Source organism: Elephantulus edwardii, unplaced genomic scaffold (assembly GCF_000299155.1).
Source record: "Elephantulus edwardii isolate Elephantulus edwardi_28Jun2011 unplaced genomic scaffold, EleEdw1.0 scaffold00065, whole genome shotgun sequence".
Lineage (NCBI taxonomy): Eukaryota > Metazoa > Chordata > Mammalia > Macroscelidea > Macroscelididae > Elephantulus > Elephantulus edwardii.
The window spans coordinates 7,036,135-7,062,431 of record NW_006399815.1 but is presented as its reverse complement, the minus strand read 5'-3'; the positions used below and the strand labels follow the sequence as shown (position 1 = coordinate 7,062,431).

Sequence of the window (26,297 nt, the reverse complement as noted above, 5' to 3'; positions counted from 1 at the left end):
TGGAACAGATTCTGTAAGTTTGGCCAATTTAATTCAAACTATACATAGATATATATAGTTTTTAAGAAATTGCATTTTATTTTAATTATTGAAATTTCCTTACTATGAAAGCATGGTTTAATAGGATTATGTTAAAAATTAAAAAAGCAAAGCAGAAGGTCTTTACAAAAATGAAGGAGAAAAAAATTGAAATTCATGTCAGAGAGACTCTAAAGATTGCACTGGAGCATTGAGAAGCTAAAAGAAAAGGAAACCATATCAAAGAAAAACAACTGAACAGAAAATTTCAAAGGGCAGGTTGGGAGGACAAAGCAAAGTATTATAATGGAGTGTGCAGAGAGCTGGAATTGGAGAATAAATAGGGGAAAACTCACTCTGCATTTCTCAAGCTGAAAGAAATGAAAAACAAATTTCTGTTACAATATTGAAAGATGCTATGGGCACTAGATTGAATGACCCAGAAATCATCAAAAGAAGATATAGGGAATACACAGAATCACTGTGCTAAAAAGAATTGACTGATTGAAAATTTCAGGAAATACCAAGTGAACAGGAGCCAGAGGTAATGGAGGAAGTATAAGCTGCATTAAAGGCATTGGCAAAAAAATAAGGCCCCGGGAATCAATGCGGTACCAACTGACTAGTTTCATTTAACAGATGCAGCCTTGGATGCATTTACCAGTCTATCCCAGGGAATTTGGAAGACAGCTGTCTCACCAATGGATTGAAAGAAATCCATATTTGTTCCCATTCCCAAGAAAGGTGATCCAACTGAATGTGGAACCTATCAAAAAATATCATTAATATCACATGCAAGTGAAATACTACTGAAGATCATTCAATAATGACTAGAACAGAACATAGATAGGGAACTGCCAGAAGTTCAAGCAGGATTTAGAAGAAGCTATGGCACCAGGGACATCATTGCTGATGTCAGATGGATCCTGGATAAAAGCATGGAATATTAGAAGACTATTTGTGCTTCATTGACTATACAAAGATATTTTAATTTGATTGCACTGTAATCCCAAAGGCATGTGGTTTGAATCCACCAACAGTTCTGTGGGAGAATGAAGTAGAATATCCTCCATGCTATTGACTGCCTCTGAAAACCTGCCAGAGGGTCAGCTATGAGTTGGTTCCGACTTGATGGTAAATACAACAATGTATGTTCATAGTGACTGTTGTTATTACACCATTGTGAGGTTGACTTAAGAAGTTGAAGCTGACATTGAAAAGAATGGGAATCCCAGAGCACTTATTTGGGCTTATGCAGAACCTGAACCCAGCTGTTGTAAGAACAGAACAGGGGAATACTACATGATTTGGAATTGGGGAGGGAGTGCGTCAGGATTGTATCCTCTCTCCATACCTCTTCAGTCTGTATGCTGAGCAAATTATTCAAGAGTCTGGACTCTGTGAAGAGGAATGTGGCATCAGGATTGGAAGGAGACTCATCAATAACCTGCATTATGCAGATGACAAAGCCTTCCTTGATGAAAGTGAAAAGGACTTGAAGCACTTGTTGCACAAGTTCAAGGAGTGTAGCCTTCATATGAATTGCATCTCAATGTCAAGAAAACAAATATTCTTACCACTGGAGCAATAGGTAACATCATGGTGGATGGAGAGGAGATTGAAACTGTCAACCACTTCATCTTGCTTGGATCCACGGTTAACACACTTGGTACCAACAGTCAGGAAATGAGCCACATTGCACTGGAGAAATCTGCAGTTAGGGACTTATCCAAATTTTTAAGGAATAGTGATGTCAGATTGAAGACTAAGATACATCTGATTCAGGCCATAGTCTTTCTAGTAACTTGCTATGCATCTGAGAGCTGGACAATGAATGAGGATGACAGAAGAAGAATTGATGCCTTCGAGCTGTGATGTTGGAGAAGAACTCTGAACATCCCATGGACAGCCAAAAGAACAGCTATGCCTTGGGGAGGGTGCAGCCAGAATGCTTTGTGGAAGCAATAATGATAAGACCTCACCTCACATACTTTGGACATGTTGCTCGGAGGAGCTATTTCCTTGGAGAAAGACATGATGCTGGAAAGAATGGAGGGTTCATGAAGGAGAGGAAGAGCCTCAACCGGGTAGATTGACAAGGTGACTGTTGCAATGTCAGGAAGTGTGAGGATGGCACAAGATAGAACAGGGTTCAGATCTCTTGTTCACTATGAGTACTTGACTCAATGGCACCTGTCAACAACAACAACATATGTGTATGTGTGTGTGTGTGTATAGTGGTCAAGTGGTAAGGAGCTGCACTGCAATCCTGAAGGCATGAGGTTTGAAACTGCCAACTGCTCTGTGGGAGAAGAATGGGCAATCTCCTCTATACCATTAACTGTCTCTGAAAACCCACCAGCTATGAGTCGGTTCCAACTCAATGATACACAACAACAACAACAATGTATGTTTATAGTGACTGTTATTATAGCATTGTGAAGTTGACTTAAGAAGTTTCATGGATAAAGTTCAGGAAACCAATAAAGATAATTAAATGTAAAATTAGAATAATGAGTAACAGGTGAATCAAAATTATTCAGTCAAGAGAGGAAAAAGTCTCAGGGAAACACAAGAGAGAAAATTTTTCCTGAAATATTTGGCTCAAACGTTCCTCCTTAGCATTGAGAGCCAAATTTGCTTATCTAGAGATTAAAAAAAAAAACAAAACCCAAAAAAGAACCGTGGTCATAAAGTGATGAAGTGATCAGTTGTGAACAGAAAGTTGGTGGTTTGAACTCCCTGGGAACTGTGGGAAAATGACAGTTTTCTGCTTCCATTATGATTTTTAGATCTGTAAGATTTACACCATAGGGTCAATTCCACTTTGTTTCCTAGGGTTGTTGCTAGTCAGAAATGACTCTATGGCAGTGGATTTTCTTTCTTTTTTAGAATCTCTAAAAATATATACTTTCTTCTTTTTTAAATGTAAATTGGTATTTTTAAGCCAATTTATTAACCATAGTCTCTACTTCTCTTTTGATACTCCCCATATCTCTAAATGAGCCTCCATTGTATGTTTCTGTCATATTTGGGTGTTTTTTCCCCATTTTTTTGTTTTCTTCTCTTGCTACCCAAACTCCTCACTGCTTAATTTTCACCCCAGTCCTTTGTATAGTATAAAAGATTTTCAGAAATAGTCCAAATACTGCTTCCTCTCCTTTTCCTAAATCTATTTCATTGTAAACACGATCTTCTTTTTGTTTAGGCTAGCATTACAAATATTTTGCATTAGAAGAAAAAAAAATGTATTGCTGTAATGAGTTATAGAGAGAAATATTTTTATGGTCATTTAAATACATCATTCTCAAATCTTCCTGTAGTGCACTTTCCTCAGCACAACTTCATATCTTTTCCTTCGGAGAAGTATTTTTCTTGTAACTTTTAGACAGACCATTTTTCCAGGGAACTGCAGTGCTCCTTCATTACACTATATTAGAAGTCCAAGACAAGAGGCCATTAATCAGCACCACTGCTCTGAGGACCAACAAGCGCCAGAGAATGCCCTGCTCACCTTTACGCTGTATCTTTGCAAGTTCCATTCTTTTTTTTTTTTTTTTAAACCATTGACTTTAGTGACTGCAATTACTTTCTGTAATATCCTTCTCCCTATGTGTGCCCTTTCTCTCTCTCTTTGGTTGATCTTGGTCAAAGGCTTCTTTACCTCTGATTAACTTTGCCTCATAGACCTCCTCTATATCTCCCCTCTTACTCTTCGTTATTTTCTCATTTTCAGCCTTCTTGGACGATTTCATGTGTTTTTCTAAATCTGTCTTTTCATAGATGCTGTTGTTGTTGCTATGTGTCGTTGAGTCGCCTGCGACTCATAGTGACCCTATGTACAACAGCCCTAAACCCTGCTCTGTCCTGTGCCAATCTCACTATCTCCCTCACACCCACCCCCATTACTCCAGTCACTGAATCAATTCACCTCATAGAGGGTCTTCCTTTCCTGCGTTGTCCCTCCACCTTCCCAAGCATGACGTCCCTCTCCAATAGCATCCTAAAATTTAGCGTGAAGCTGGATCTTAGCACTTCTACCTTGAATCCACTTAGCAAAAAAGGGGTGACAGATGTTGAAACTTGGATTATTTGTGAGGAAGTCGCATGACCGAATTGATGCAGTCATTTTATTTTTCTCCTGAGCAGGTACAATGTTTCATTCTTTTACTTGTTTATTTGCTGTTTACTGAATCCCTCCCCCCCCAATCCCTTTAAAACATATAGTTCATTTCATTGTGGCTCTGTTCTTTTCACTAGCTTCTACTTCTTAGTTGAAAAGAAAACTTTATACCCACTTTCACATGTTCATTGTGACCCAATACCCCTCAGAACTAAAACTTTACAATGTAAGCTCTAGGAAGAAGAATGAAGTTGGCAATTCTCATAGAGGGTGTGAGATGGGGAGTCAAGAGAAAGAAAGTGTAGCAACTGTAGACAGCATATGGAGTTAGTTTACATATGACCTCTGTTTTCAGACTGTTTTAATAGGAGCTATTTATGAAAACTGCACTTGAAAAATCCAAACATAAATAAGCATGTATTAAAGTAGAGGTCGCTCTGGTGGCCTGCTTATAAGGAATTGTGCAGCCAACCCAAAGGCAGTTGGTTCAAATCCACCAGCTGACCCTCAAGGGATAGATAGGCAATCTCCACCTGGACAAGTTACAGCCTCTGAAAACCACTGGAGGGTCAGCTATGAATGTATTTGGACTCAAAAGCTCTTACAACAAAGTAATTAGTACTTGGTTTGTAACTGCAAAATAGGCTAATTTAAATTATAGCTGTGGATTGCCTACATGCTTTCATGTGTCTTTCCTGTATGTTTTTAACAAGTAGTTTTAATAAAATTGTATATGACTTAAACATTTTCATTTAAGAAATAAGGTGTTATTTTTCTATTACAAGTACTTCTATAGCACCTATTATTTGCTCGATTTACTGATGTTTAATTTTATGTGTATACTAATTTAAGCCAGCCTACAAAGGTGCTGTAATTGGTGTTATTATTTCCATTTTAAGTATATTACAGTATAAAGTATATTATAGTCTTCAGAATGACTGAACAACTTAAACTGAAGTCAAACTCAGATAAGTGACAGAGCCTAAAATTCTTTTTAAAGCTAAACTCTGGGTGTGTTTTATTTCCTCTGTTATATATTAGCTTCTCAACTTAGCTTGTTGCTCTGAATGACAGTTATATATAATTGCTATAGAATGAATAGTTCATAGATAATATAATTAAGAATGTATTAGTAATTACCACTATGAAGTAATAGAAATTGAGCATTACAGAAATTGAACTTACAAGATGAAAGATTCTTTTAAATAATAGTGTACACTGAATATTTGTGTTTTATTTCCTATGCAAAGGCATTTGACTGTGTGGATAACAACAAATTGTGGCTAACCTTGAGAAGAATGAGAATCCTAGAACACATTTGTGAAACATTTATGTGCTCTTATGAAACTGATACTTGGACCAGGAGCCACTCATCAGAACAAAGCAAGAAAACACTGCATGCTTCAAAATCAGAAATGGAGTGTGTCATAGATGCATCCTATTTCCATATATATGGTCGCTATACACAGTCTAGTCTAGTCTCAGGCAACTAGACAGCACATAACAACAACCATAACAACAACTACAACTGAATATTTATTACCTCAAGTCTTGATATCTGTTAATGTTGTTAGTTGCTGTTCATTCAATTCGGACTCCTGGCAATCCCATGTGTGCAGTATAAATCTGGTAAAAAATGGAGGCTATGTGTTTTGTTGTTTTTTTCTAACAAAGCTTTCAAGGCTTTTCTTTTTTTGAAAACATATCTACAGGCCTTATTTCTGAGCTCTATACCTGTGGTTGGACTTGAATTTCTAACTTTGGTGTGTGTCTATTGCTTAGCCATTTAGACAACCCTGGGGCATTATTTTACAAACACTGGTGGCACAATGGGTTAAGTTGTTAACTGAAAGTTCAACAGTTAGACTCTACCACCTGCTCTCAGGATAAACATGAGGCAGTCTACTCCCCGCAGATCTATAGCCTTGAAATCTCCCCAGAGGGTTACAGTGAGCTAGAATTGATTAGGTAGTGGTATTTATTTTATGGGAGTTTAGGTGGGATGGGTGAGATATTACTTAGTTCATTTTATAGAAATGTAGATTTTTTTCCTATGTAAAATAGAATTTTTAGAGTACTTTGTTTTTCTTAAATGTCACGTTTTTAACTTTAAAATGGAGTAAATTAATCATATTCTTAAGCTTTATTAAGTTGCTTATGCAAACTTAAAGTCATAAGCATGACTTCAGGATCTGCACTTTTTTTATTAAATTTTATTAGTCTTAATGAACATTTACAGAGATTTTGGGTTTTCATTCATTCATTGTTGCACTGTTTTCTCCACCCTCCTCCCCAGTTCGTTCTTCTTCCCCCCCCATGTCTGTTTTAATTGTCCAATTGCCACAGTGCTTGTCAAAGCCAGTTCTGATTAATCTCCTTTGTCAGTGTGTCCCTTGCCATTCCCTATCACTCCTCCCTGAGAGAGACTTCACCCTGATTCATAAGGAAAAGGGGATGGCGTATTCTCTTATGTCAAGTGCTTTAACTAAGCAGTTTAGGGCTTCTTGTACTTTCCCATACTCTTTTAGTTCTTTTCCACACTTTACAAGAGTCTCATACTCAGTCACAGTCTCCATTGCCTTATCCTGAGGAAAATCAACCAACTGTTCACCAGATAAAGGTTCAGGGTCACCAGTAGAGTTTTCCTGACCTAGAGTACCAGGCTTACATGTAGTTAACCAGCTGGACTTATTTTCTGAATTTAAATTTTCTTTGTAAGGATCTTCTTCGATGTAGTCTGAGGTTTTTCTACTGTTTTCTTCTACTCTTTCCAGATAGTCTTCAATACCATTTGCTTCACTGTTGTCAAGTATTTCCTCCATATCCTTCACATGTTCTACAAGCACATTAGTTAGAGACTTCCTAGAAGACAGAGATCATCTAGAGTGCATAGTCTTGTTTTTGCTACTAGCTGTTTTAGCTGAAAAGCAGCTTCGAGGTGGATTGATGTCATTGGGAATTGAAGTATCAAACTGTTTCATAGGTGAGAAGGGAAAAGGAGATGTATTGAATAGATTTATGCTTGAAATACTTTTAAAAGAATTATACTCACCTTCACTATCTGAAACAATCCTCCTAGATTGACTTATAATTTTCATATTAACTAGTTCTTCTATTTCATCATCCTTTTTAGAAGCATCCAAACTGGGACAATATGATTTGTTATGCGCAAACTCTGTGCTAGAACTAGCTGCAGAACTACACAAACATTTTTCTTTCTCAACTTGTTTCAAAGACTGACTGAAAAGATTGTGGCCATTGTCTGCTGAATCTTCCAAGAAAAGATTGAAACCACATGCATACTGTGGTGAAGATGTTAAAGGTTCCTCTTCTGATTTGCCGTCATTTGCTTGACCACCCTGCTGAGCACTATGGCATGCTGACAAGTTGTCAGCTATTTCAATAATGGATGTAGTCAGTTCTATATTTTTATTTGTTATAGAATTGATGGGCCATAGATTACAGTGACGGAGAATTTCACCATCCTTCAGTAGATCTAGATCTGGCCCAGGATCAGCTCTGATTGATTTGTTAAGCAAATAGTTAAAACTTCCCGGAGGGTTCTCTTGCAATGTTTCCTTGTTAAAAGCCTCACTGTCATATGTAAAGCTTTTGACTACATCCAGTAAAGAATCAGTCCCAGTATCTTCTACAGTTCCATACCTTCTTGGTGAAGGAGCTACAAACTTGGGATCAAATTTCTTTTCATATGTGTCCCTACCATCTTGTAGGACAGACATATTATTATCAGAGAGATCTTGTTTCCCACTTTCCTCAGCTAGATCATCAATGATTACACTTGCCAGATCTTTAGTCAGATCGATAATGATTGTATCTTCTTCCTGGCTATGAGGATTAGTTATGAGTGGCAAGGGCTGAAACTGTGATTTATTCAACTTAGGGCATTTCTTCTTTACTTGAGAAGTAAACACAGATTCTGTCAGGCAGGCCCCTTCAGTTACTGTCTTTTGTCTTTCCCTTTGGACCTGTGTATTTTGAGACTCTAATTCAACAAGGAATTGAGCTTTCTGAACTCTATGCTGGATATATTGAGAGTCTTCTGTCACATCAAGCTCTTCTTTGACAGACAGATCATGTGTGTATATTAAATCATGGTCTGAGATGCCAGCTATTCCCAAAGTGTGCAGGTAGACAATATGTTCATCCAGTTTTTTATCAGATCTTCTCTGGGCAGCATGCAAAGACTGAAGCTGTAGCTGGGTTGCAGAGCTTTGAAAATCCTCTACTGTAAAGAGCTCTCTTAATTCTTGTTTACTAAAATATCTGAAAGGATTTTTTTTCACCCGTAGTTTGTCTTATTAATGAGTCTTTGAAAACTTCTTCTGTATATTTTTTCCTCCACAGTCCCACAAGTGACTAGCCTGTAAACCACAACATTGTCTTTTTGTCCAATCCGGTAAACCCTGTCCACAGCTTGAGCAGGGTTCCAGCTAGGATCAAAAATGACCACTCTAGTTGCTGCAGTCAATGTTAAACCAACACCACTAACTTGGGTAGTAAGCAGAATAACAGAGTAATATTTATTTTGCGGGAATAAGTTAATTCTTTTTTCTCGTTCCAAAAGATGAGTAATTGTTCCATCGATTCTCAATGTCTTAAAGTGCCTATTCTTTAAGAGATGTTTGATGAAGTTTAGACTTTGTTTCGATTGAGAAAAGACTAGAGTTTGCTGTCCTTCATCTCTCAGTCTTTGAAGAAGGTCCATTAGGAAGATCATTTTTCCAGATTCTTCCATCAATATATCATCAGTTACTTGATTAATGTGGGCCATATCTGAAGACTCTTCCCCCTTCTTTTCATTTTGAAAAGAGAATTTGGGCCTTTGTAGATTCAGTAAACAACAAGCCCGTGCAGACAGCAGCCTAGGATGATCACACAACTTCTTTAAGACGCCAAGCTTAGCCAAAGGTGAGCGTGTCTCCATCAACAACTCTTTGATATGGTCCAGTAACACAAATTTTCTGTATATTTCTTCTTGTAGTGGTGCAAGACATATCCAGATAATTAAGTCATTTTTTTTTTCTGGAAAGTGAAGGCATTTGGCAAATGGAATCATCATTTGGATTCATTTCACTAAGTTTGATATCTTGTTTTTTTGACACTTTTTTCTGTACCTCTTCTTTAGTCCTCCTGAGAAAATAGGGCTTTATGATTGTCATTAAGTTTTCTGATATTTTAAATCCCAGGGCTTTTTCCTCTAAGGTAGCATCCTTCTCTCTTGCTTTTGTAATTGGATTTTCATACTCCATTTTAAAGGTTTTTAATGTCCCTAGTAGGGACCCCTGACAAACAAAATCAAACAGGGACCACAATTCTTGTAAATTATTCTGTATTGGTGTCCCTGTGAGGAGGATGCGATTCCTCGCAGGGATAGCACAAGCACTTATTGCTGACTTAGTAGATGAAGTTTTTATTTTGTGTGCTTCATCAAGGATAATATAGTCCCACACAAACTCCTGGTCATTAAAATTTGAAAGCTGCTGCCAATTATTAATTAATATTTGGTATGTAGTAATAATGACACCTTTCCTTCGCTGAATCAAATTGAGATTTCTGGTACGTTCCTTCTTACTAGGACGGTGAAAAGCTTTAACTCTCATTCCTGGAGTCCAATTGACAAATTCTTTTACCCACATGCTTATGAGATTGGTTGGCATGATCAGCACCACATGATTCACAAGTGCAGCATCAAACCCACCAGAAAGGAAAGCAATGACTTGAACAGTCCTTCCCTAATCCCATATCATCTGCCAAAATACCACCTCTTCTTCCTTCCCTATATAGGCTATAGAGGAAAGCTACACCTTCCTTCTGGTGCTCAAATAGTTGGTCGTGTAGTTCTCGATAAAGCAGCAGGGCCACAGTTGCACACATCTGTGAATTCATCGTCTCCATGTTCTGCTAACTCTTCCAAAGCTTCCTGTATTTTCTCTATTTTACTTATCACCTTTTTAGTGGGAAAAATAGCCTTTGCCAAATTGAAAACTTGAAATGCTTCATCTAGATCTCCAATCTTAACAGCTTCTTTGGTCTCTTTCACATACCTCATGCAGCAGGCAGTCTGCTCTGGGTTCAAAGCCTCCTTGGCTTCCGCAAACTCGCTAGGAGCCTCCATCACTCAGGGCCTAGACCCTCAGTTTGAATTTCACTAGCTTCCGCCCTGAGCATGCTCCCTCCGTGCAGGGGCGGGGGTGGGGCCAACGGGCCTCTTAAATGTCACTTTTTATGTAACGTTGCATACCAAATTAAACAGCCTTCCTTCTGATGGCAATCAATGTGAATAATTATTTAACAGCATATCCGTGGATTATGGTATAATTAAGAATTACAGTAGTAACAAGCACAATGCTAGTTGTTTTGTAAGAATCATTCTTTATAGTCTGCAAAATAACCTTAAGAAGAAAGTGTTACCAATTTCTGCTGTACAAGATCAATATTCGGGAAAAGATAAGTGTTTTCCCACTAGTTTCCTGTGACTGATAAGGATCAGGGGCAAGGGTTTGAACTATATCTTCTTGAATCTGAGGTTCTTAATAGAAAAGAATCTCTTTAAAATGTTAGAAGGCCAAGGTCTCACCTTCAGAAGTAAGATACACTTGATCTGAGCGATAATGTTCCTCAGTTGTCTCACATCCTTGCAAAAGGTGGCCAATAGTTAAGGAAAATGGTAGAATTGATACCTTTGAAATATGCTGAAGCATATTAAATGTACTTTAGACTTCCAGGAGAATAAACAAACTGTTCTTTGAAGAGATACAACCAGAATGCTCCTTAAAATGAGGAATGGGAAGACTTAATCTTAAATACTTTGGACATGTTATCAGGAGATAACAATCTCGAGAGAAGTAATCATGCTTGTGAAAGTTGGAGGATTACCAAAAAGAGGTAGAGACTTAAGATGATGGGTTGACAGAGAGGCTACCACAACGGGCTCAACTGTAGCAATGATTACAATGGATGTGATTGCAGTACAGGGCCAGACGTTGTTTCCTTCTGTGGGATAGAGGGGCTTGGTGAGTTGGAACCTACTTGAAGGCAACTAGCAACAGCAGCTGCTTGAATCTAGGGCTTATAGTATTTTCCATGTAAAGCTGCATTTTGTAGAAATTTTAAAATCCTATGGACATTTAATGATTAAAATTATCCTTTTTAAGAAACTATGATTTGAAAGGAGTGCAAAAATGTTCCTCAGATTTTCATTAGCCACTTTTATAGAATGGAAATAAAAATTAACTTATAACTGAGTTTTAAAAATTACTTTGTGGGCAAATAGTTATAATTATAGATACAATTTTTCCCTTTCCTCCCAACCCCCATCATTTTTAAAACTATGTTGTCTTTACCAGATGGAGCTTCCAAGAGTTGTTCATATCCTACACAGAAACAATGTAAGAATATCGCAAAGTGTTTTTAAATAGACTGATTTTCTTTTACAAATCTACTGGCCTGTAATCAGCATATCTATTATATTGAATTTAGAAGGGATTTTTTTAATCTCTGTATTCACTTTTCCATCTCCTTCTTGTATGTTTTTATTTATAATGGCAGCCCTAAAATAAGGTAGCTGGTGCCTATAATTGTATAGCTATGAAAAATTGTACTACTACTTTGTGTATAAGACAGAAGTTAAGGGACTCATTCCATTGTAGTCTATTGGTAATAGATAAAACTGAGGGAAAGCAGATTCAGTGCTTAAATGGATCATTCTCTATATGGTCGCTGGAAAGTTGAGCAAATACCTAATCGTAGCCCTGCACCTGCTTGTTTAAAGAAACTATCCCACATCACTCCTGTGTCAGTAAGCTGAAAATGAATTTATTTTCTCTACTTTGCTTTGTCCATCTGGCCAGTGAAGCTAATCATACTTTTCACCAACTTCTATCATAATCATCTTCTGAGATTAATCAAGAGGATGCTCACTGTGTATCATGGATGCTAAGAAGTCACTAAGGAAACCCATGTGTTACTGAACGTGTATGAGGGTCAGTGTTAATTACAAAACAAACACTACCATTTCCTATAAATTTCTGCTCACATAGTTCCTACCTGTGGAACCTATATTCAAGACATGATAATTTGGTATTTGGAAAAGTTCGAGTTAAGTCATGAATAAAAACATTTATCTAAATTAAATCCAACTAAGCAGGAGTGGCATCCACTTCCTAGACAACATACCTCTGGAAACTCTGTGAACTTTGATAAATGTTAATAGTTGTAGAGGGGCTTCAGGGCTTTTGTTCATAGCATTGCTATGAGTTGTGTTCAACTTGAAGGCAATCAATCATGATTTTTTTTAACAACTTTAAAATAATTTTAAATTACTTTTCAGTAAAAGAGTATTAGTCATATTTTTTCACTGTTCAGAGCAGTCTGCATGAACAATTCAGGGCTGACACATATGCATCACTCTTTCTGCTTACAAAACAACTATTATTAGTTCCTTAAAATTTATCAAGTGTTTAACTACTAATCAAAAAGTTGGAAGTTCATGCCCACCAGTATCTGTATGATCTCTCTTGGTTACCAGCTCCGGTAAAGATTCTAGCCTAGGAAACCTTATGGAGCAGTTGGACTCTCTCATTGGGTCACTATGAGTCAGAATCGACTTGGCTTCCTTAACAACAGATACAGCATTCCAGGAGTAAAGAGCAGTTGCTGTCAGGTTTATTCCAACTCATGGTGAACCATTGTGTATTAGAGTAGGACTCTGCTTTCCATACTCTTATCTTTAACTACTGGAATAGTTTTCTGTATCTTTGGAGCTAAGGGTCTAGAATAAAATATATGCTTACCTTAATTATCCTCATTTTAAAAAAATTCTCCTATATGTTAACAATTCAAAGAACCCTAATGTTGGCCTCTTCTTAACCACTGCTGAGGTCAATAATGATCTAAATGTCAAAAGTAATAGATATATTTCAATTTTCTCATTTCACTAAAGCATTTAATATTGTCAATCATCTTTCCTGAATTTCCTTTTCTCTTATATGCCAGCATGATAGTCTCTGTATTTTTTCTTCACTTGTTTGAGTTAACCAGTGTAGATTTTATTTCCTCTTCTAATTCATGTGAGGTTAGTTCTCACTAGATCTTGACCTCACTTTCTTCTCTCTTTCCTGTGTAACTTTATCTACTTCTGTAACTTCAAGTTTGGCTTCTAGTTTAAGTGTTGCTGTATTTTTTTTTTTTTTTACAGCTAACCCCTAGAGGTACAGGCACATATATTCAACTACTTACTCAATACAATTATCATGTTCCATTTGCATATAAATTCAACTTTTTTTTAAAAAAGTGCTTTTTCTAAAAACACTCCTCTTTAAATCTCCTCTTCCTGTAGTTCATAATTTGTTGAGTTACTGCAGCAGAAGTATAGGAGTTATTAACTCCATTATTATATCTTTTTAACTTAATTATGTGAGTGATAAAATTCTTTTGCTTTATCTTCTGCAGTTCTCATTGCTGCTCCTCTTTTTTTAGGTGAGCCCTTGTCCTTTACCTGATTCAAAAAATACTTCCTTACTGGTCTGATTTCATCAATCAATTCAACCTGCTGTTGTCAGCTGTTTGTTAATAGAATATAAACTACATCACCTGACATCCCTGCTGAGGTTCATTGAAAGCTCTTCTTTCAAGATTCAATTTAAATTCTCTTGGTATAGGTTGCACAGCTCTTGCCTTTGCCTGTGTTCCCAGCCATGTAACTCATTTCTTTGCCTCCTTTCCATAAATCATTCCTTACTTTGGTCTCAGTTTTAGAAATACTTTTGAACTCCTTGCATGCGTAGGATGATGATCTGGTGGGCAAGGAGTTGCATGGCTAACCCAAAGGCAGGCAGTTAGAATCCACCAGCAGGTGCTGGTGTGACAACAATGAGTCTGTCAGTCAGTGATTGCATCATGCCTCTTGTCTTGTTTCGGTAAGAATTGTGTCTTCTACCTGAAAATCCCCCACCAATTTTACCTTGGTTAACTTGAACCCATACTTTAAATTTTGGCTCTGATGGCATTTCCACGTAAAGGCTTTCCCTAATCTGTATCACCTGTCTTCACTGTGGTATTTTCTGTATAATGCAATTCTCCTCTTTTGACCTAAACTAAACTAAGTTCTTTGAACTATTTTTAGCGCATAGTGGTTGGATCCCTTGTACTGTAAATCGATCTGCCAACAAATTCTATCAGTTTTGTCTGGGACTTCTAGGTCTTGACTGTGGATCTGAGCAAGATGAAATGATTAACAACCTCAGTCTTTTATCCATTTGTCATGATGCTGCCTATTGACTCAAGTGAGGTTTTTTTGTTTTTTTGATATTGAGATACAATCCGTATTGAAGACTATAGTCCTTTATCTTCTGGAGCAAGCACCTCAAGTCCTCCTCAGTCTTCAAGAAAGGTTGTGTAATCTGCCTAATACATGTTATTACTGAGTCTTCCTCCAGTCATGATGCTGCATTCTTCATAGAGTTCAACCTGTTGAGTGATCTATTCAGCATATATGTTGAAAACGTATGGAGAAAGGATACAGCCCTGACGCACTCCTTTCTTAATTTTGAACTATGCAATGTTCCTTTCTTTGTTTTGGCACTAGCTTCTTTGTCTAGGTATAAGTTTTGCATAAGCCCAATAAGTGTTCTGGGATTCCCGTTCTTCTCATTGTGAGCCATCATTTGTTGTGATCCACATTGTCAAATGCCTTTGCATAATTGATAAAATGCAGACAGACATCCTTCTGGTTGATGTAACATGCTATTTTGTCACGAAAAAAAAAGTTTGTAATAATTATTGCTGTAGTTGTGGTCAAGTCAGCCCGCAGGACTAGCAATTCCATGCACAATGAAATGAACTATTCCTCTTCCTACCCTATGAACAGTTAATTGCAGTCTGATCTGTTGTGATCCTTTGGTTTTTCATTGGGAGCTTTTCCAGGCCCTTTTCCCTAATTTCTCTTCTATATGGTCTGTTGAAAGCTGTTTAAGATAATTGCAGCACAGTGGCCTCTACTGGCAGGCAGTGTGGTGCATAATGTACTGAACCCAGGGTCTGAAGTCAGATCTCCCACATGGTGAAAGTCTCTATTTCAAGAGATCAATGAAAAAAAATTATTTTCATTTTTTAATGAACCCCTCAAGAATGATGTAATATCTTATTTTATGAAAATCAATGCGTAATGCCTTTTTATTCAGCTTTAACCTTCAAAGTAGAACATTTTTTCCCACTGCTTGAATATATTGCAATTTACTTTCATAACACTTTTCAGATAAATTTTGTTATAGTTTGATTAAAATCAGACTTATTTATCCATAATTATAAAACATAATTTTAAAATAGCATTTTCTTGTTAGGTGCCATTGAGTTGCCTACATCTCATACCAACTTTATGAATAACATAACTGAGCCTTGCTTTATCCTGTACCATCCTCATCATTTCCTTCATGCTTAGACCTATTGTTGGAGTAATTGTGTCTGTCTGTCTTACTGAGGTCCTCCTCTCTTTCACTACCCTTCTGTTTTCTGCAGTATGATGTTTTTTCCCCCAAGGACTAGCACCTCCTGACAACATGCCCAAAGAATATGAGATGAAGTCTCACTATCCTTGTCTCTAAAGAGCATTGTGATTGCACTTACTCCAAGATGGATTTACTTGTTCTTTTTGTTGTTTTTGAATTGTACCAATATCACAGTTCAAAGGTATTGATTCTTTGATCTTCCTTATTCATTATCCTACTTTCAAGGGCATAGGCAGCAGTTGAAAAATACCAAGGTTTGATCAGGCACATCTTAGTTTTTAAACTGATGTCATAATGATATAATACTGTTGTTATTGTTGATTGCTCTCAAGTTGAACACACTCATAGCAATCCTATGAACCAAAGGCCTGAAGCCTTTCAATAACTATCGTCAATTGTCCAGGTTCATAGAGTTTCCAGAGGCATGTGGTTTAGGAAGTGGATGCCACTCCTGATTTTTAAACCAGTCTTAAACTGGGAGCTCCAACAAACACTGTCCACCATGGGCAGCCATTATGGTATTTGACCCCCATGACACAAGGTTCAGCTTCACAGCAAACCCAGATTACCTCAGTACAGCAAATTGACAGAAGAGTGCCTTACAACTTAAAAGAATGGCCCTCCAAAATAATAACTCGGGCCCCATCGACATTTAAATACAAGGGCCCGCCATATATAAATATATATAAACAAAAGATGAACAAAAGGACTGGAGCCTTTCTAGAACTATCATCATTTCTCCAAGTTCATAGATTTTCCAGAGGCACGTTGTTTAGGAAGTGGATGCCACTCCTGTTTCCAAACCTGAATCGGTATGGGAGCTCCACCAAACACTGCCCATGATGGGTAGCCAATTATGGTATTTGACACATGTATGGCACAATTGTCCATTATCAAAGAGAATTTACAGTAGTATTATATTCTTATGTTAAATAGTATAAACTGTTCACCTCCACTTACAGTTTGTACTTCTCAGTTGTTTCCTTTAAAAATTAGACCTAAAATGAGCAAGATTGGTTTTGGTGAGGTTACATTGTCTTGTATGCTCCATTTTGGATGTGTGTTCAATGGGTTGCTGGACACATCACCTTATGATTGCAACTCATTTCCAGCAGAAGGTCTTTAATGGAAATAAATTCTGGTTTTGTTAATCATCAAATGGATGATTATGCCGTCATATGTGGTATGCTTTTAAATCAGTGATTCTAAGGCGGCTTGTTCTTTGATAGTTCCATCATTTTTTCATGAGCTTACAGAGGCAATTTGAGTAGTTAAAAGCTGAGCACCCTGAGCGGACTCTAGATTTCTCTTTAATGGCAGGATGTTCATGATATTTTCAGAATCAGATGGACTGTTGATCTCATGAACGCCTAGTTTAATCAGTGCATGAGGGCTCTTTCGTGGGAGTCAGATTTTAAATGTTTCCTTTTCATAAACAGAAGCTTTGATCATTTATTCCTGATCTAGTAAAATGTGATTAATTGAATAATTTTGATACTTTAGAAAGACATTCTAATTATTGATTCTGGTAATGTATTTTGGTTTCAAATGACCCTTATAGTGACTGCTGAGGTCCTTTGTGGATAAATGTGACCTGTTCCCAAAATTGCTTTCCAGATTCAACAGGGCAGTGTGTGTAATTTTTAGCTGCAGAGTGGTTCTCCAACCTGGTTGTGTTTTAATATCACCAGGAATTTTGAAAACACTGCTTTATTAAATCAGAATCTCTCTTTGGGAAGGTCTCAGGCAATGGTGTGTCTTGAAAATTTCTCAGGTAAATGTAATATATAGCCAGGACTGATGAGGACTATAACTTTTTTGGAGTCCCTAAGTAGTACAAATGGTTAATAGTTTGACTCCTAATCCAAAGACTGGTCGTTCAGTTCACCCAGATGTGCCTTGAATAAAAGTCCTGGCAAGCTACTGTCAAGAGGTCATAGCCCTTGAAACCCTATTGATGTGGTTTCCTATGAATCAGAATCGACTTGACAGAACATTTACATGAGGATTGAAGTGTGGGCAAGACACATTCCCTTTTGGTAGTGGTAGAGGTAAGGAGGAGCCTGGTGATTGTTTGGGAAAGAATGTTGTTGTTATGTACTGTTGAGTAACTTGCAACTCATAGTGACCCTTTGTACAACAGCTCTGAACCCTGCTCTATCCTGAGGCAACATTACTGTCTCTGAAACACCTACCTCCATTACACTGAGTCAATCCATCTCATTGAAGGTCTTCTGCTCCTGCGCTGTCCCTCCACCCTCCCAAGCATAATGTCCCTCTCCACGGACTGGTCCGTCCTTGCAACATGCCCAAAGTGGAGCTTCAGAATTCTTGCCTCCAAGGAGCAGCCTGATTTCACCCTCCTCTAGATGAATCTGTTTGCTTTCTTAGCAGCCCATGGTATAAGAATGTTGTTGTTATATGCCATGGAGTCTCCTATGACTTATAGTGGTGACCCTGTATACAACACCTGTAAACCTTGATCTATCCTGTGCCAATATTTATTGTTGTTTGGTTTATGAATAGCCAAGGGAAAAATCAGATAAACATTTTAAGGATGTAGCAATCTTAAAATTCCCAATCCAAAAGAGAAAATCCAGACTGTAAGTCACATGGATGGCTTTATTGGAGAATTCTACCAAATATTCTGAAAAGAATTGACAACACCTCAAATTATAACAGAACTTAAAAAAAGGAAGCAATAATTTCTATTCCAGTCTGTGAAGTTAACATAACCCTGACCTCTCAATGAGACAAAGACATCACTCAAGAAAATTATTGATCCATATCCCTCATGAATATACAATTTCATAACAAAATTCTAGTCAATAAATTCAATAGCATATCGAGAAGCCACTATATTGTGGTAAAATGGGATTCATATCATAGCTGCGAATATAGTGCAATGATAGATAATTAACATAATTCACCATTCAAACAAAACCGAAAAAATATGTTTGAGACACTATTGCAAAAATAAAGAATAGGTTTGCACACAGTTGTTTTTGATTGCCTTCGAGTAGAGCATGACTCATAGCGACCCTATGAACAAAAGGCCTGAAGCACCTCTACAACTATAGACATTTATCAAAGAGTTTCCAGAGGCAAGTTGTTTATGAAGTGGATGTCTTTCCTGTTGCTTTTTTTGATGATTACCAGGGATAAGAGGCTTAGGAAGAAAGAACAATCAATAAATATACAATAATATTTATTTTTCATTTTTATATTTTATTTTCTACTAGTTTGTTTACAAAATAAAAATACGTTGTTTTTAAGAACAAATTCTTTCAATTTCTCTCAACTCCCCCCCGCATCAAATTGTACAACCCCCTGATTAATCCTCCCCTTCCCCTGCACATCCTCATCCCTCTGCTTCCACCCATTCCCACCCCTCTTGGATCTTTATACTCATTCTACAATAATGGGGTTTTTTGGAAGTTGGATTTTCCCCTTCAAAATGTGTCCTTTATTAAATTTTCTTACTTTTATTGAAATTTTAATGAAAGTTTATAGATACTTTGCATTTCTATTCATTCATTGTTGCACATTTTCCTCCCCGCCAACCTCCTCCCCCAATTCGTTTTTCTCTTTGAAAAGAAAAAATAATTCATTGTTATACAATCCCCACCCACCCCGGCCACTTTACTGTTATTCTGTTATTCTGGACTCTTGTCATGAAAATAATACCTAATCTTATATTCCTTGTAAACGGTTTTCTCCCTCATTTGTTTCAATGCAGTATATGATAATGGTTTTATACAATATTCATCCTTATGGGATTGAGTTAGATAATATTTAATATTTTTATAAGTTGTGCTGCCAACCTGAAGGCACCAGCAGCTTCATGAGTTAAAGATGGACAGTCTACTCCTGTGTAATTTACACCTCAGAAAACCTGCTGGAATGTCAGCTAGACTTCAGTTCAAATGGGTAACATTTAACAAATGGGTAACAAGAACAGTAGCAACAGCTGTTCATTGCTGTCGAGTCAGAGTCTGCTCATAGCCAACCTTCCATTGAATCTCCCAGGCTATAAGCACACAGAATGAGATTACCCAGCTGTCTCCTATAGTGCTACTTATAGATTCCAACTGCCAGAGAGGTGCAACCTCTTGGGTTAATAGTGCTTATACCTACAGAATACACTATCTGAGCTCACTGGGGAAAAGAAAGGAAATATAATATGGGGGAGACATCATAGTATGGCCAAGGCAAAGGGAGATGCTGAAATGTATGCAAGAATGAAGGGTGACTATGCTTGAGGCTTGGATGTGGTCTATTGCTCTCAATTGGGTGTGAGTTGATTGGATTTGGCCTCTTACTTAAAAGACATTTGGTTGCCAGTTTGGAGCTGCTTTAAAGTTCCAGAAGATGAACGGAGCAACTGGATTCTACAAAGGTGTCTTTTCTGTTTTGGTTGAGGCTTGGGTGTGGCATTATTTTCAGGCAAACATTCTTCTACGTGGTATAGCACTGGTCTGTCGATTTGTTATACAGAGGTAACTTGTGGTTGCTGTGATGGTAAAACACTGTGACACTAATGTGCCAAATGCGATAAAGGTGGCCCATGGTGAGGAGTGTTTGATGGTGCTCTCAAATTAAAACAAGCTTGGAAGAAGGAGTGGCTGAATTTAGAGAAACAATGAAAGTTATGCTTGCTCAGGACTTTCATCGGGTCATTATGAGTTGTCCACAATTTGATTTGATGGCCCTTAAAAACAACAACATTGTGCTGCTAATGCAGACACATGGTTTGAATCCCCCAACCATCTGCTCTGTAAGAGAAAGATAGTCCTGCTGGAGGATCAGCTATGAGTTGGTTCTGACACAATGGTACACAACAAAAACCAATGTGAATACTATAATGTGCAAGCCCGCAACAACAATAAGGAAAAGAATAGTTTGTTAATGAGTATCTAAGTAGTTGTTGGTCACATAGAGATTCTGTGAACAATAGATCTGAACTCTGTCCTATCCTGTGCCATCCTTATTATCCTAGCCATATCTGAGCCCATTGCCATAGACACTGACTGTATCCGTCCATCTTGTTGAGAGTTTTTCTCTACTTCACTGACCAGCCACCTTTCCAAGCATAATGTCCCTTTCCAAAGAAGAGTCTCTCCTAACAACATGCACAGAATATGTGGGATGAAGCTCCATCATCTTTGCCTCCAAGGAACATTCTAGTTGCACTTTCTCCAAGAGATATGTGTTTATTCTTTTGGCAGTCTATGGGATATTCAGCACTGTCATCTAATACCACAACTCAAATTCATTGATTCTTCTTCTTCTGTGAACCTTATTCATTGTCCAGCTCTCAGATACACAATTGTAAAGACTATGGCCTGAATCAGATATACCTTGGACTTTAAAGTGACATCATTGCTCTCTAGGACTTTGGAGAGATCCCTGATAACAGACCTTCCCAATATTGTCTCCTGATCTCTTGATTGCTAGCACCAAGGGACTCAATGAAGATGAATGTAGTATCAGGATCAGAGAAGACTCAGACTACAGGCATCCTGCAGATGATACAACCTTATTTATTGAAAGTAAGAAGGCTTGAAGCTCTTTTTTCACAGAAGATCAAACACTACAGCCTTCAATGTGGATTGTGGACTGTGAACCCAAGCAAGATGAAATCATTGACAATTTTAGTCTTTTCTCCACCTATCATAATGTTACTAATTGGTCCAGTGGTCAATAATTTCTCTTTCTTGATATTGAGAGGTATCCATATTGAAGACTGCAGTTCTAGACTTTTTTGAATCAAGTGATTCAAGTCCTCTTCATTCTTAGCGAGTAAACTTATGTCATCTGCATAATGCTGGTTCCTCCAATCCAGATGCCACATTCTTTATTACAACGTCCAGCTTTCTCTCAAATGGTTCGCTTGGAATACAGATAGGAAGATGTAAGTTGTTGTTATGTGCCATCAGGTTGATTATGACTCACAGTGACCCTGTCAACAATGAATATGAATCATGTTCTATCCAATGCTATACCCATCTTCTCTGACACACTTGAGCCCATTGTATCAGCCACTATGCCAGTCTGTCTGATCGGGGGTCTTCCTTTATTTTGCAGACCCTCTACATTTTTAAGCATGATGTCACACTCCAAGGAATAGCCTCTCCTAACAACATGCACAAAGTATGTGAGATAAAGCTTTGTTTTCTTTTCATCCAAGTTGCACTGTGGCTGTACTTTCTCCAAGACCTATCTCTCTTCTTTTGGTAGTCCATGGGATTTTCAGTACTCTTTGCCAGTATCACACCTCAGAGACATCAATTCTTCTGTCATCTTTTATTCACTGTTCATCTCTCAGATGCACAGCAAGGGAAGAAGGTCATGGCCTGAATCAGATGCACCTTATTCTTCAAACTGGCGTCATTGCTCATCAGTAGTTTGGAGAGGTCCCTGACTGCAGACTTTTCCATGCAATACATTCTTAATCTCCTGACTACTGGTAGCAAGAGTATTGATTGTGGATCCAAATAAGATGAATTTGTTTATAGTTTCAATCTTTTTACCATCTATCATGTTGTTGCCTATTGGCCTCAGGGTGAGAATTTTTGTTTTCTTGATGTTGAAATGTAATCCACATTGAAGGCTATTGTGTTTGATCTGCAAAAAGCGCTTCAAGCCCTCCTCACTTTCAACAAACACGGCAAGTATCATCTGCAGGATGCAAGTTGTCTGAGTCTTCTCTGATCCTAATACTACATTCATCTGCATTGAGTCCAGCTTCTCAAAAGCTTTACTAAGCAAACAGATTGAATAGATATGGAGAGAAGATATAATCCTGACACACACCTTTCCTGATTTTAAACCATGTAGTATCCTCTTGTTCTATTCAAATTACTACTTCTTTATGTATAAATTTCAAATAAGCCAAATAAAGTGTTTTGGGATTGTCATTCTTTGTAATATTATCTGTAATTTATTATGATCCTACAGAGTCAAATGCCTTTGTATTAAAAAATAAATCAAACCAAAAAGCCAAAAGAGAGCATAGCCAAATATCTTTCTGGTGTTCTCTGCTTTCTGCCAAGACTCATTTGCTAAAATCTTAATTGATATTCTGTCAGTTCCTGGAACCTTGCTGTTTGCTAATATTTTCAGAGCAGCTGGAATACTTCTCTTGTTACCATCTATTCTTGTTCACATATTACAGACTGAAATGTCTATATCAACCAATTCTTTTTGATACAGTGACTCTGAAACCCCTTCATATTCTTTTAATGTTTTATATGTTGTTTGATATTCAACACAGAATATTTTAACAATATGATTCAAGGCTTGAATTTTTATTTTATATTTTGAGATTGAGAAATGCGGAGTGTGTTCCTTACTTTTAGTTTTCTGACTACAGATCTTTTCACATTTCATTATACTTTAACTTCTCAAGTTGCCCTTTGAAATCTAAAATCTGTTTAGATCTTTTAACATCATTTTTTCTGTTTACTTTTACTGCTTTATAATTAAGACCAAGTTTCAGAGTCTCTCCTGACATTTGTTCTTGTCTTTTCTTCGTTCAATGTCTTTTTAACAACCTTTTGCTTTTTTCATGTGTGATACGCTTGATGAAATTCCACCATTTATCTCATCTTTCATCACTAGTATTTGGTATGTCTAAACAGTTCCTGAGATGGTCTCTAGATTCAGATGAAGTACACTAAGGATCATATTTCAATTCTTGTGAGTCTGTTTTAATTTTACTTAGCTTAAACTTGAATTTGCATAGCAACATTTAATGGTTTGTTAAATGCTGTATAAACTGATGAATAAGAAGTTGTCAGTAGCTTGCTTGGTTCCACACTTAACAACATTCTTGATACCAGCACCCAGAAAAGCAAAAGAAAAATTGCACTGAGAAAGTCTTGTCTCAGGGGCCTCTCCAGAGTACAGAAAAGCAACAATGCCAGTCTAGAGACTAAGGTACACCTGATCCAGGCCATAGTCTGCACATATACATCAGAGAGCAGAACAGAGACTAAGGACAGAAGAGGAGTGACACCTTTGAGTTGTGGTGCTGGATAAGAATACTAAACATACCATGGGCTGCTAAGCAAGGGCCCTGGAGAGGGTGAAACTGTGCTGCTCCTTGGAGGCAAAGATTTTGAAGCTCTGCCTAATATACATTGGGCAGGTTGCCAAGAGGTACCAGTCTTTGGAGAAAGACACGCTTGGAAGGGTGGGAGGAAAGCACACGAGAGAAAGATCCTGGATGAGATAGAGTGACATGGTGACTTGGGTAAAGCAATAGGTGTATCAGAGACAGTGCGACTGGCTTAGGATAGAGCTGAGTTCAAATCTGTTGTACCTAGGGTCACTATGAGTCGCAAGGGACTTGACGGCACATAACAAAATTATAAAATATGATCATAGGATCTCTGGCCTCATTTTTATCACCAATGTCATAATTTCTAACTGTAAGTCTTTCTTATTTATTTCAAATACTTGCATCTCATTCAATACTTATTATTAATGAATTTTGATTGCATATTTGATCAATTTTGAATGGTAGATTTTATCTTAATTTTTTGAACATTGGTTATTGTTCTTATAGCTAAAATAATAGTTTTTCATATCATTGGCTGCTGCGTAATTTTGAATAATATTCATACTAACATTTCTTTCTTGTATGAATACAGATGTTATCATATTGCTGAAAGCATTGTATTTCAGCATAGTTCTTGAAATATTCTTTTATTATTATTACTATTATTATTATTATTATTAAATTTTTATGAAAATTTCCAGAGACTTTGGACTTCCATTCATTCATTGTTGTACTTTTCTCCTTGCCAACCCCTCCCCAATCCAGTACACTCTTCTCTTTGAAAAGTAAAGGAAAAATTCTTTCATTGTTTTACAACTCCTCCCCCCAGGTCCACTCCACTATGCAGCCTTTGTTCTGGACGCCTATCATGACAATAATAATATCTAATCACATATCCCTTTTAAACAGTTTTCTCCCTCATCTATTTCAATGCAGCATATGTTATTGATCCCATCTTTCTCAGTTTCCCCCCAACCCTGATGTCAGTCCTGTTTTATAACAGTGGCATTATGCAGTATTTGTCCTTTTGTGACTGTGATATTTCACTCAGCATAATGTCTTCCAGGGTCACCCATTTTGAATAATATTTCGTAAGTTCTTTGTTTTTCAATGCAGAGTAGTATTCCATTTTGTGAATATACCACAGCTTCTCTATCGATTCATTTGTTGATGGGCAATTAGATTGTTTCCTTGCTATTGTGAACAAAGCTGTGATAAACATGGGTGTGTACATATCTGCTTGGGTGGCAGTTATGGTCTCTTTGGGGTATATTGCCAGTAGTGGAATTGCTGGGTCAAATGGTATCTTTATTTGCAACTTTTTGAGAAAGCATCACACCGCTTTCCACAGTGATTGCACCATTTTACACTTCGACCAACAGTGAATAAGTGTTCCAGTTTTTCCACAACCTCACCAGCATTTGTTGCTTGCTGTTCTGTTAAATTTTATTATTCTTACTGGGGTGAAACGATATCTCATAGTTGTTTTGATTTGCTCCTCTCTTAGAGCTAGGGATATTGAATATTTCTTCATGTGCTTGTTGGCCATCTGAATGTATTCTTTGGTGATGTGTCTGTTCATATCCTGTGCCCATTTTTAATTGAATTGTTTACCTTTATCTTGTTGTGGTTTGAATATTCTTTTTGACAGTGAATGTGAAGCCCTTTTGCAATTTTTCATTCTCAACGTAGCAGACTATATGATTATCTGATTTACAATGGTCCATACCAGTCCATTTCAGCTTACTATGCCTAGAATAGTTATCTTCATGTGTTGCATTTCTTTTTTTTTACAATTTCCAAGTTTTCTAGATTCATATTTAATATATTTCACATTCTTATTATTAACGGATGTAGGTGTTTTTCCTCATTTTGAATCATGCCATGCCAACAAATTTGTGTTGTTGTGGATATTTCCGTATATTTATTTGCATGTGCTGCATACTTATTCATATGTAAGAGTGCATAGCAAGCACTGTTATGGAAGCTTCTTAGATATAACCAAACAACTTCACATGGGGCTTGAAAATTACAAAATCACCATCAAGTGTTTTAACACAGTTCATAAACATAATGTTCTGCATCCTTCTTTCATAAATGATGATTGCTTTCTTAAAATGAATGATCATCTATCTAAGACACAGCTATCAATTTCTGCCTGTGCAGAGCAAAGGAGAGTAGAGGAAGCTAATGACTTAAGAAAACAATTAGTCTGAAGGACTAACAGCTCACATGAACTACAAGTTGCACTAACCTGAGACCAGAAGAAATAGATGGTGTCTGACTACCAAGCAGACTGCTCTGTAGTAATACAGTAGAAGACCTTGGTTAGAATGAAGGGAATATGCAGAAAAAAAATCAGATCTGGGAGAAATACCAGACTTATTTATTTGATAGAGACTGGAGAAACCCTTAGAATCATTGCTATTATTCACTCTTCTACCTTGGAACTGAAAATACTTCTGGTGGCCGTCTCTAAACTAAATAGTAGTATTTAGCCTATAATGATAAATAAATAAATAATGAAGGATTAATAATATTTCTAAAATAAGTGTCTGTCTGGAGA

At 37.2% G+C, this 26,297-nt stretch overlaps 1 protein-coding gene and 1 pseudogene across 2 annotated transcripts in view; one reads left to right on the top strand and one right to left on the bottom strand.

Annotated features, from left to right (window-relative positions):
• The window catches only part of TMEM117 (transmembrane protein 117), an 841,252-nt gene that overhangs the window by 346,810 nt on the left and 468,145 nt on the right, over window positions 1-26,297 (top strand). The window lies entirely within an intron of this gene.
• On the bottom strand, window positions 6,278-10,277 carry LOC102873917 (annotated as a pseudogene).